This window comes from Bradysia coprophila, unplaced genomic scaffold (assembly GCF_014529535.1).
Source record: "Bradysia coprophila strain Holo2 unplaced genomic scaffold, BU_Bcop_v1 contig_232, whole genome shotgun sequence".
NCBI classification, from domain to species: Eukaryota; Metazoa; Arthropoda; class Insecta; order Diptera; family Sciaridae; genus Bradysia; species Bradysia coprophila.
The window spans coordinates 1,251,393-1,262,308 of record NW_023503493.1 but is presented as its reverse complement, the minus strand read 5'-3'; the positions used below and the strand labels follow the sequence as shown (position 1 = coordinate 1,262,308).

General features: G+C 34.9%; 1 long non-coding RNA gene across 1 annotated transcript; it reads left to right on the top strand.

Annotated features, from left to right (window-relative positions):
- Positions 1-4,919: 4,919 nt before the first annotated feature.
- On the top strand, positions 4,920-5,528 carry LOC119075820. The gene is made up of 2 exons (XR_005087460.1): positions 4,920-5,035; positions 5,269-5,528. It is a non-coding gene; the product is annotated as an uncharacterized LOC119075820 (long non-coding RNA).
- Positions 5,529-10,916: the final 5,388 nt, after the last annotated feature.

The window sequence follows — 10,916 nt, the reverse complement described above, 5'->3', positions numbered from 1 at the left end:
TGGAAGTTAGGAAATGCCAGAGGAATCATCTCTCATCTCAAAATTTAGGAACCAACCTCGGAACACCTCACTCATGTCGAAAATAACCCAAATTCATCAAAACAACCGATGGAAGCAAGGTGGTCCTGGAGGAATCATCTGTCATCCCAAAATTTAGGAACAAATCGTAGAACACCTCACTCATGTCGAAAATAACCCAAATCCACCGAAAAATCCGATGGAAGTTGGGTAGTGCCAGAGGAGTTATTTTCGACCCTAGAGAAACGAAAAGTATGTGAAAGTCATCTTGTGCCTATTCGACGTTTTTCGTCACTGCAACTACGATAACTACGAACTCGGGTCAGTTAATCAGTTAATGACAATTCGTGAACTGAGTCGTTCTTACATGAAGTATGATTACTGTCGTTTAGTATTAAACTGCACTCGTAGTACGAATTAACTTTATTTGTTCTGGAGCTACTTAGGGTGGCATCGTACCCATGTCTTATTATACTCGTTTAAAACCGAAATATCAAATGAGTATGAGACTGTAACAGCATATGGCTTACAAAAATTTGTTCTATGGAATCCATAGTTGTTCTGGAGCTACCAGATGGCAGCGTAGTACTCATGTCTTATGATACTCGTTTGTAAGCAGATTACAAACGTCCAACAGGAAAAAACCAATTTCCAAGCAGGTGCGTCTACTATTTTAACTTCAACAGATCATCTAACTGAAACATTGCCAGTCCACAATGGAAACGTTTATTAGACCATTTGATTTCAACTTTTTTCCTATTTTTTTTTTCTTTTCGTTTTTTCAGTTGATGAAACCATAAAAAGATGACATATTCAGTGACGACTGGAAAACCACCCATTGCACCCATTAGAGGGACATTTAAAAATGCATTCATTCGGCGATTCATGAATGAGAAAACGAACAATTAAATAATCGCAAAATTATTGACTCGGAAGAAAATGTCATCAAGTTCGACGAAATGAACAATATGAAAATGTCCCACCCTTTTTCGGTGATATGAACATGAACATACTGTGTGCACATTTAACATATTATGTATGACACATTCGTATGACATGCACACGAATTCTGAACGTGTGTTATTCACGTTATCTGCAATGTTATTTACATATATATGCGTTTGTGATTGATGCAACCCCGTTTTGTAACAAATGTGAATATTTACATTTGATGAATAGACATGTTGGTTGATGGTGGACGTACGAATGGAAAATTTAGCATTTCAACGTAAAAATAAACGAATTAAAGTGACACGCTGCATAAAATCAAACTGATAAAATAACAGTATATTTAGCACCGTATTGTCGATTTTTATTGATCTCGCTCCGCTCGTATGGAAACGCTCATTAAAAAGCGGTTTTTACGAAAACAAAAATTCAAACATCTCCTGAATAAATCAAGGGTTTAAGTTTTTTTTTAGTTTTAAAGTCTGATCAAGTATCCAAATTTCCTTTCTGATGTCTAAATCTCAGAGACTTCCCTGATTTCAAAATCATTCCGGGATTTTTCAGATTTAGTGCTGCTTTGGTATTTTTCATAAGATTCTCTAAATCACTCTGTGATTCGTTCTACCTTGTGATACAGTTATCCAGAGTCGTCTAACCTTCAATTTTTCTTTTCAGTCGAGGTTTTCTGTTTGTTTTTTTAGCAATTTATTCTATCTTATAACGTTAGTGCCTATATCACTGACACTGACTAGATACATGCACTCACGCCTAATATTTTAAAGTTCAATAATTTTCGCTTCAATCTCATTCCAGCGTTAACTTCATTACATTCCATTACATTCTAAGAATCCTACGAATCTCATTAGGAGAGAACAAACTAACTAATTTCTTTTGGATTTTGCAGAATCCTGAGAATGTAAGAAAGAAAATTACCTCAGAATGAGAGCGATATTCAAAAAGTCGTCTTACAATTGAACATATGAATTGCATTCGTTCATCATGGAATTTTACCTTTCACGAATTTCCTGATTGAATCTTCGAAATCGATTTATTCATTTTTCTGCGTATTTTTGCGGATTTAATATTCAATGTCAACCGAGTCAATTCAAATGTTATGATACCGTTTCATTATCTCATTCCGTATAGCTTTAATTAGCGGTACCAGTATAGTGCATGATTTTATTACGGATTGCGTCATTTAGTCAGCATCACTATACTAGCACCGCTAAAATTATTGTCTTGCTAGTACTGAAGCAAAAAAATTGTTATTTTGCTAACTAGTTGCGGTTGTTTTGTGAACTTGATACGAGCGAAATAAGCTCGGCAACATATCATGTGTGGAAAACCTCCATTTACTAACGTGTTAGCAAGTATACTTTATCTACTGTAATGTCAAATGCACCACAAATTAACTCAATTTTAGTCAAAAGATTCAATATTTTCATGCAAAAACATATCTTCAGCCATAACTAGAACATACTACACATTACATGAAGCAGATACAATACCAATAGAATTTACTATTTACGCATTGACCTGTCAATTTACGCATTGACCTGTCAATTTACGCATTGACCTGTCAATTTACGCATTGACCTGTCTATTTACACATTGACCTGTCAATTTACGCATTGACCTGTCAATTTACGCATTGACCTGTCAATTTACGCATTGACCTGTCTATTTACACATTGACCTGTCAATTTACGCATTGACCTGTCATTTTACGCATTGACCTGTCTATTTACGCATTGACCTGTCAATTTACGCATTGACCTGTCAATTTACGCATTGACCTGTCTATTTACACATTGACCTGTCAATTTACGCATTGACCTGTCATTTTACGCATTGACCTGTCTATTTACGCATTGACCTGTCAATTTACGCATTGACCTGTCTATTTACGCATTTACCTGTCTATTTACGCATTTACCTGTCAATTTACGCATTTACCTGTCAATTAACTCATTGACCTGTCAATTTACGCATTGACCTGTCAATTTACGCATTGACCTGTCAATTTACGCATTGACCTGTCAATTTACGCATTGACCTGTCAATTTACGCATTGACCTGCCAATTTACGCATTGACCTGTCAATTTACGCATTGACCTGTCAATTTACGCATTGACCTGTCAATTTACGCATTGACCTGTCAATTTACGCATTGATCTGTCAATTTACGTATTGATCTGTCAATTTACGTATTGACCTGTCAATTTACGCATTGACCTCTCAATTTACGCATTGACCTGTCAATTTACGCATTGACCTGTCAATTTACGCATTGACCTGTCAATTTACGCATTGACCTGTCAATTTACACATTAACCTGTCAATTTACACATTGACCTGTCAATTTACACATTGACCTGTCAATTTACGCATTGACCTGTCAATTTACACATTGACCTGTCAATTTACGCATTGACCTGTCAATTTACGCATTGACCTGTCAATTTACGCATTGACCTGTCAATTTACGCATTGACCTGTCAATTTACGCATTGACCTGTCAATTTACGCATTGACCTGTCAATTTACGCATTGACCTGTCAATTTACGCATTGACCTGTCAATTTACGCATTGACCTGTCAATTTACGCATTGACCTGTCAAATTACACATTTACCTGTCAATTTACACATTGACCTGTCAATTTACGCATTGACCTGTCAATTTACACATTGACCTGTCAATTTACGCATTGACCTGTCAATTTACGCATTGACCTGTCAATTTACGCATTGACCTGTCAATTTACGCATTGACCTGTCAATTTACGCATTGACCTGTCAATTTACGCATTGACCTGTCAATTTACGCATTGACCTGTCAATTTACGCATTGACCTGTCAATTTACACATTAACCTGTCAAATTACACATTAAACTGTCAATTTCGAGGTCAATTTACGTATTGACCTGTCAATTTACGTATTGACCTGTCAATTTACGTATTGACCTGTCAATTTACGTATTGACCTGTCAATTTACGTATTGACCTGTCAATTTACGCACTGATCTGTCAGTGTGTACATTTACTGCTTTGAGATACTGAATCAGTGGTACCAATTACGAATATTTTGACATTACAGTCGATAAAAATGCCTAATAGTGCCATTCGCGGAACTGTCCTTTTTGGGACACTTTGTTCTTTCACAAGAATAGCCAACTTGACGAAAATGTTGTGTTTTTGTCAGGTTTGATTTTTCTTATAAGAATACAAAGTGTCATCAAAGTCGACAGCTAGCGCAGAAGCGATAAAATGTTCCAAAGGACTTTCTTGTCGAAAATAAATTTCCGCTGAGTTAACCACGTCATCTGTTAACGCATCTTTGTTGTGGAAACTATCAATGCTGTAAACACTCTCGAAAGAAGTAGTAGATTTGATAATTTTACTGCCACAGTCCGAACTTCGTCTGTTAAAGGTTAATAAAATGGAATAGACTAAAAACCCACCAAATCTATAAAAAAAATGAATTTTTCGGTATTTACCAAAGATTATCTATCGACCACTAATAGCGGACCACTGTAAGCGCGCTAATCTACTGAACATCATTTACATTTGGCAAACACAACCTTGTTTATTATTCAGCTGATCTTCACCTGTTAAATGATGCAGTAATCGTACCCACAGGTGAATAACATTTTCACACACTGTAAAGCATCCGTTATGAACATTTAAATACGCTCTGTATATAAATGCTAAAGCAATGCGTGTGAGTATAATCGCTGTACATACATACGTCTGTTGATATTTAAATTTAATAAGCAAAATGTGGAGGCGACTTTCATTCATCACTATGCCACTGATTCGCATAATTTCTAAATAATCCTTCACTGAGTAGATATAACTTGGTAAAAGCACAAATGCGTCACCTGGCAATGCCTTGAAGTGCACATCCGTCTTTAGTGTTATAAAAGCTATGATTAATGTGCCCTTCCGAGCGGTACATTCAGTTCAGTATAAATTGATTCAATTTTCCGTTCAATCTCATATTCAAGTTATTGCAACTAGTCAAAGATGAAGTATACACTGGTGATCATCGCTCTGGCATTATTGGTAAAAACGTTTACTTACTCGAAACAAAGCACCCAGCATTGTAACGGAATGTTTGATGTGTCAAAATGCCAGTCTATTTAATACCACTAGTACCATTGATGGTATTGTCGATTGGTACCAATGGTATTAAACAGTGTAGCATTTTGACACATAAAATATTCTGTCCCCTTGCTGGGTGATTTGCTTGAAAGTCAGAATATTAAAATCCTTTCTTTTTAAATCGTAATCTACAGGTTCATTCGGTTGTCTCGATGCCGGATCCTAGCTCTGTCCAAGATTGCCCGCCGTGCACTTGCGATCCCTGTAATCCACAACCATTACATCCGCGGCCGCAATGTCAATGCCACTGCAGGAATCCAACCGGACCGTTTTATTGTTAGATGGCATTGCTGTCGTTAATTTTTCGTTTGCTAACGAAATTTATCAAAGATAAAAGTGTATGGAAGCAACTAACGAACTTAATAAAACGCAAAAAATATTTATTCTGAAAAAAGAATTTGATTCAACGACTCGACCCATCCGGCATTCATATAGCATACAGTGACCCGTCATGATCAAATCTAACGTTTTTAGAGACGACAAACGTATCAGCAACATTAAATCTGTTGACCACAGCGACATGTCACTTTGAAACAAGGTGGCGGGACATTTCCACACCGTCAATATCGTCAGGAACGATATTATCGTTTTTTGGACGATACTATCGTTTAAAAAACGATACTATCGTCTAAAAAACGATAATATCGTTTTTAGACGATAGTATCGTCCAAAAAAACGATAATATCGTTTTTTGGACGATAGTATCGTATCAAAATCGATATTATCGTTTTTTAGACGATACTATCGTCCAAAAAAACCATATTATCTCCCAAAAAATTTTCATCCAGGACGATAATATCGTACCAAAAATTATCGCCCAGGACGATAATATCGTCCAAAATAACGATAAATTTGTTCAGAAAAAGAAAATAACGATAATATCGTCCAGCGGATATTTTCATCCAGGACGACATTATCGTCAAAAAAACGATATTATCGTTTTTTGAACGATAATATCGTTTTTTAGACGATAGTATCATCAAAAAAACGATAGTATCGTCCAAAAAAACGATATTATCGTTTTTTTAAACGATAATATCGTCAAGAAAACGATAATATCGTTCCTGACGATATTGACCGTGTAGTTATGTCGCCTCATCTTGAACAGCCAAATGGAACATCAAGTCGCTAGATTTTTTAGACAATTCATATCATTGCGCCCGAGATCATCAAAAAAGGTATCTTCTTATCTTATCTTAAGCCTGTGCAGATTACCTAAACTTACACAATCTGCAAAGGTTTCTCCAAGTGGGATAAGTTATCACCGACAAACCAATTTTTCAATTGGACATCTAAATAACTGAAAATCAGTGTTACCAACACATCGCATATATCCCTCCTTCACATATGGTAAAAGCCTTCCACCAAAATGATTCGAGTTCGATTCCCGTGTCAGACAATTCCACGTGGGATTTTCTATTGTTTTTTTTGTGAACGTCCTAATGTTCACTCAAGATTTGTAATTTGGGTAGTTGCAGTGTGTTTAGTTGTTTAAAGATGTACATAATTAATGACTCGTAATACGTAACCCAAACAAGATGAGTGCATGTTCATTTATCTAGCCTACATTCAGGCGAGATATCAATTGAGCACGTAACTTATATCAGAAAATTTTGCATACTTTGAGGCGTGGTTCCGAAATCACGTAAAGCCGGTTGTCCACTCTGATTTTTTATTGGAAGGCTGTTAGTGAGGTCTTAAAACATAGCTAAATCGCATTGTATTCAGCCATGAAAAATCACAAGTTCCTTGCTAAATGGGGACACAAATTGACGAAATTGTAGAATGGGTTTTGTTGGTTATATGCGGCATTATATACAAGATAATCAAGACACGATTTATTTTTGTGACAATAAAATTTGGCAACTTAAATTCGCTTTAGAAGTAGTTGACATTTTGTAGCCTGTCATTGATCAGTGCTTTGAAAGTTGGCCCTTCCATAAGACGGCAGAACGATTTATTCGCTCAATAACGATTTGTTTCATTCATACGGTAATGAAGTGAGGCATCGTGGAAAATTGCCCACAATTCCCGAATTCTGGTTTCTGTTTAATCTCCTACCAATTTTTCCCTTAAAAGTAACACAAAAATTGCTTCCATTTTTCCGCCTAAATGTAGGCTACTGCAAATGATACATTGCTCATAATTTGACTTCCAAACCACGCCTCGAAGTATGCTGCTAGTTACTGAGAAACGTTAGATGCTACTTATAATTGATGTCTCGCCTAAATGTAGGCTAGAGATATCAACACAAATTCATCGTATTTCGAATACGTCATACGAGTCATTCAGTGTGTACTTGTACATCATTGCAGCCAAAAAACACACTGCAACTGCTCAAATTATGAAGCTTGAGGGAACTGTAAAAGCAATGGATATTTTTGCAAATTTGTTGCCTACATTTAGGCGGGAAAATATTCGTTTTTTTTGATGATTTCTTCGAACGAAAATCTTTTTTTGAAAAAGTAAGAGCACGGAAAAATTTGTTACTTTCAAAGGAAACAACATTGGTCTGTGAGTCATAACTTATCCCATTTTGTAGAAGCCAGTCCAGATTACATAAATTTACACAATCTGCAAAGGTTTCTCCGAGTGTGATAAGTTCTAACTCACAGACCAATGTTGTTTCCTTTAAAAGTAACAAATTTTTGCGTGCTCTTACTTTTTCAAAAAAAGATTTTCGTTCGAAGAAATCATCCAACAACGAACATTTTCCAGCCTAAATGTAGGCTACAAATTTGCAGAGGATTCATTGCTCTTAACAAAATTTTGTGAAATTTAATGAAATTTTGCCAAGTTTAACGAAATATTGCGGTTTTCCACGAATTTCGAAAATTTCAAAAAGGCCCTGGGCTATGGAAAGCCTACTTTTTGTTAAGAATAGTTTTAATTTTAATTTTCGTAAAAAAATATTTTCTGAAAGGGAAAGTATGGGAGAACTTGCCATGCATAGTCCGAGTTGTTTGTTGGTTCACGGGTTTCCATAAAATCTTCTCAACAAAATCAGTCAAAAACACTCAAAAGAGTAAAAGTGACGCTTAATTTTTTTTTAATTTTTCAATTTTTTTAAATTTTTCAAAATATTCAAAAAATTTCAAATTTCTCAAAATTTTTCAAATTTTTCAAAATTTTCCAATTTTTTTAAATTTTTCAAATTTTTAAATTTTTCAAATTTTTATATTTTTCAAATTTTTCAATCTACTAATTTTTCCAAAAGAACTGATATCAGTCAAAAACACTCAAAAGAGTAAAAGTGACGCAAGTCCATACTTCCAAAACAACTGATATCGCAGTTGATTTCGCAGATATTTGAAAAGTTTAAAAAAATTGCAAAATTTAAAAAAAATAAAAAATTTTGAAAAATTAAAAAATTTTGGAAAATTAAAAAATTTTGAAAAATTTAAAAAAATTTGAAAAATTTAAAAATTTTGAAAAAATTTGAAAAAATTTGAACAATTTGAAAAATTTTGAAAAATTTAAAAAAAATTGGAAAATTTAAAAATTAAAAAAATTCTAAATTTAGGGAAAAAAAATTGAGGCGAGCAGAGCTTACCAAAAGCGAACAAATTTGTTCTACCATACCCATCCACACACACAGACTTAAAGGTGTTCTTATATGGGGCTTATATGGGAACTTCGAGGAGCTCTAGCTCCGAAACGAGGCCGGTTCCCCCCAAATTTTTTTTCTGGAATGTCTTAGAATGACGACTAGAATCTACTCCCAAAATTTCAACAAAATCTAAAGAAGACTTTAGAAGATAGGAAACACGGACGGACGGACGGACTAACAAAGTAACGTAGGATTTTTTCATTTCGTTTAAAGTACTGAAATTGACCAAAATGTATGGAAATGGGGCTTCCTGGAAGATTTTTTGCGTGGCCAAATTTTAAGCTGCAAGAACGTGTGATAGCTCGTTGAACTCGTACGGACGCCTAGTTTTTTTTTAATGGTAATTTGGAGTCATTTGTCTTTGAATTGTGGAACTTCAATATTTGCTGTATAAATGGTTCTGCAGTCTACGACAAAAAAAAATTTTTGAAATTTTTTCTAGTAATAGGACTTGCGTCACGGGCGCTATGCTAACGCGCGCCCATGATAGAAACGAAAGTTACGAAAAAATGCGCATTGCAATTCGGTTACCGGGAATGAAATGAAATGAATTAGATTTTATTTATAAATGATCAACCCCTCATCATTTTGCTAATACAACAAATGAGAGTGGATAACAAAAAAAAAACAATTCTCCCAATATTCCGTAAGTCTGACCTTGGATTATTCCCGTATAACAATAGGATAAAATTTCGGTACATTTTACCGTACACAAGGAAGACGAGAAGGCAACAGAGGAGAAGAAAAAAAAAACATTGAGAAGAAATGCGGTTTAGACAGAATGTGTAACAAACAGAAAATAATTTGGTGATCAAAAAATTATGGGAGCAGATGGCTGTTACATATTATATTGAACCTTACGTTTCTTTTCTCCCAAAAATGATCATTGAAAAGACTAAGTCTATGTGTAAGTGAATGTCTGAAACGGAATTTTCGTACAAAACCATTCCGCCAGCAACGATATGCCCTTTTATTTTCCGTTTGTTATAAATAATTTCTCGTTTATTCAATGCGGAACTGATTAAGAGAGTTCCCACAAAATAAACTATATATTTCTTCATCGATATATGTTACATAAATGTGTGTACCTTTGACGATGCTATACTTTCACGCCCTATCATAAATATAAAATTTTTTGATGGAAGAAATTTTCATTTCAATTTCTTTTTTATTTGAAAGAATTCGCTTTTGACATGAGAACATAATTGGTGCATTCTTTTCGTAAATGGCTTAATAAAAAAAAAACAATTTACGATTTCTTAACAAGCCTTTTGTCAAAACAAAATCGGTTTTTTTTGTGTGTGGTGATGAGACGGAGGATTAACCAAAACCTCGAATTTAATTTCTTTTCTAGTTATTCATGGTAGCATTAGAATAGTTTCTGTTTAATTTTCCATTTACATGGAATAGCCAACTTGTAAAGGATAGGCTAGTTTACATAATCAACATGTGTGTTAAAGCAAGTGAAGTAATAGATTATGTATGAACTTCAGATCGTTGCCTTGACCGAAGGTAAGAACAGATTTGAGTTTTATAATGTAATACGCCCCTTACGCTTCTGGTGAAGGTTGGAGTCACTGGTAGCTGCGGGAATGTATTAAGAAAACCACCTTTCGACCCTTTTTATTTTTAACATTTTCGTAATTGCAATTTGTTATAATTTCTTCAACTTGAAGAGTTCTGATTGAGAATCGCCAGTGAAGCTGAACATGAAACGTATTCTACTCATCTTTCAACAAAAACTAATGCGTAGTATTCAAATCACGGTTGGTCTGAATGTTGTGGCCATTAGAGCAATTTTTGATCACCTTTTTTTTGCTACCATCGGCGAACTTTGAACACTGCTGAAACACTTCAAACGTAATTTTGTTTAATATGTACAGTTGCTTAGCCATAAGCTTAAGCTTTGTAACTATACCAAACATGATACGCATCGGTCGCGACGCGTACCCGTTTTGTTTCAAACAAAATCGTCGAACAAAATACTCGAAAATTTTGCATAGAATTTCCTACGAGTCGGCCATTTTTCAGCGTGTAAGCAAATTTTCGACATGCGAGAAAAAATTTTGTTTGTGGAAAAAAGTTGAGACATTCTGCTTATAAAATGTTCAGTATAGTCCAAAGACGTTTTTAAGCCACTTTCCGCAAAAAGTGTTTGGAGCGGGCCTTCGG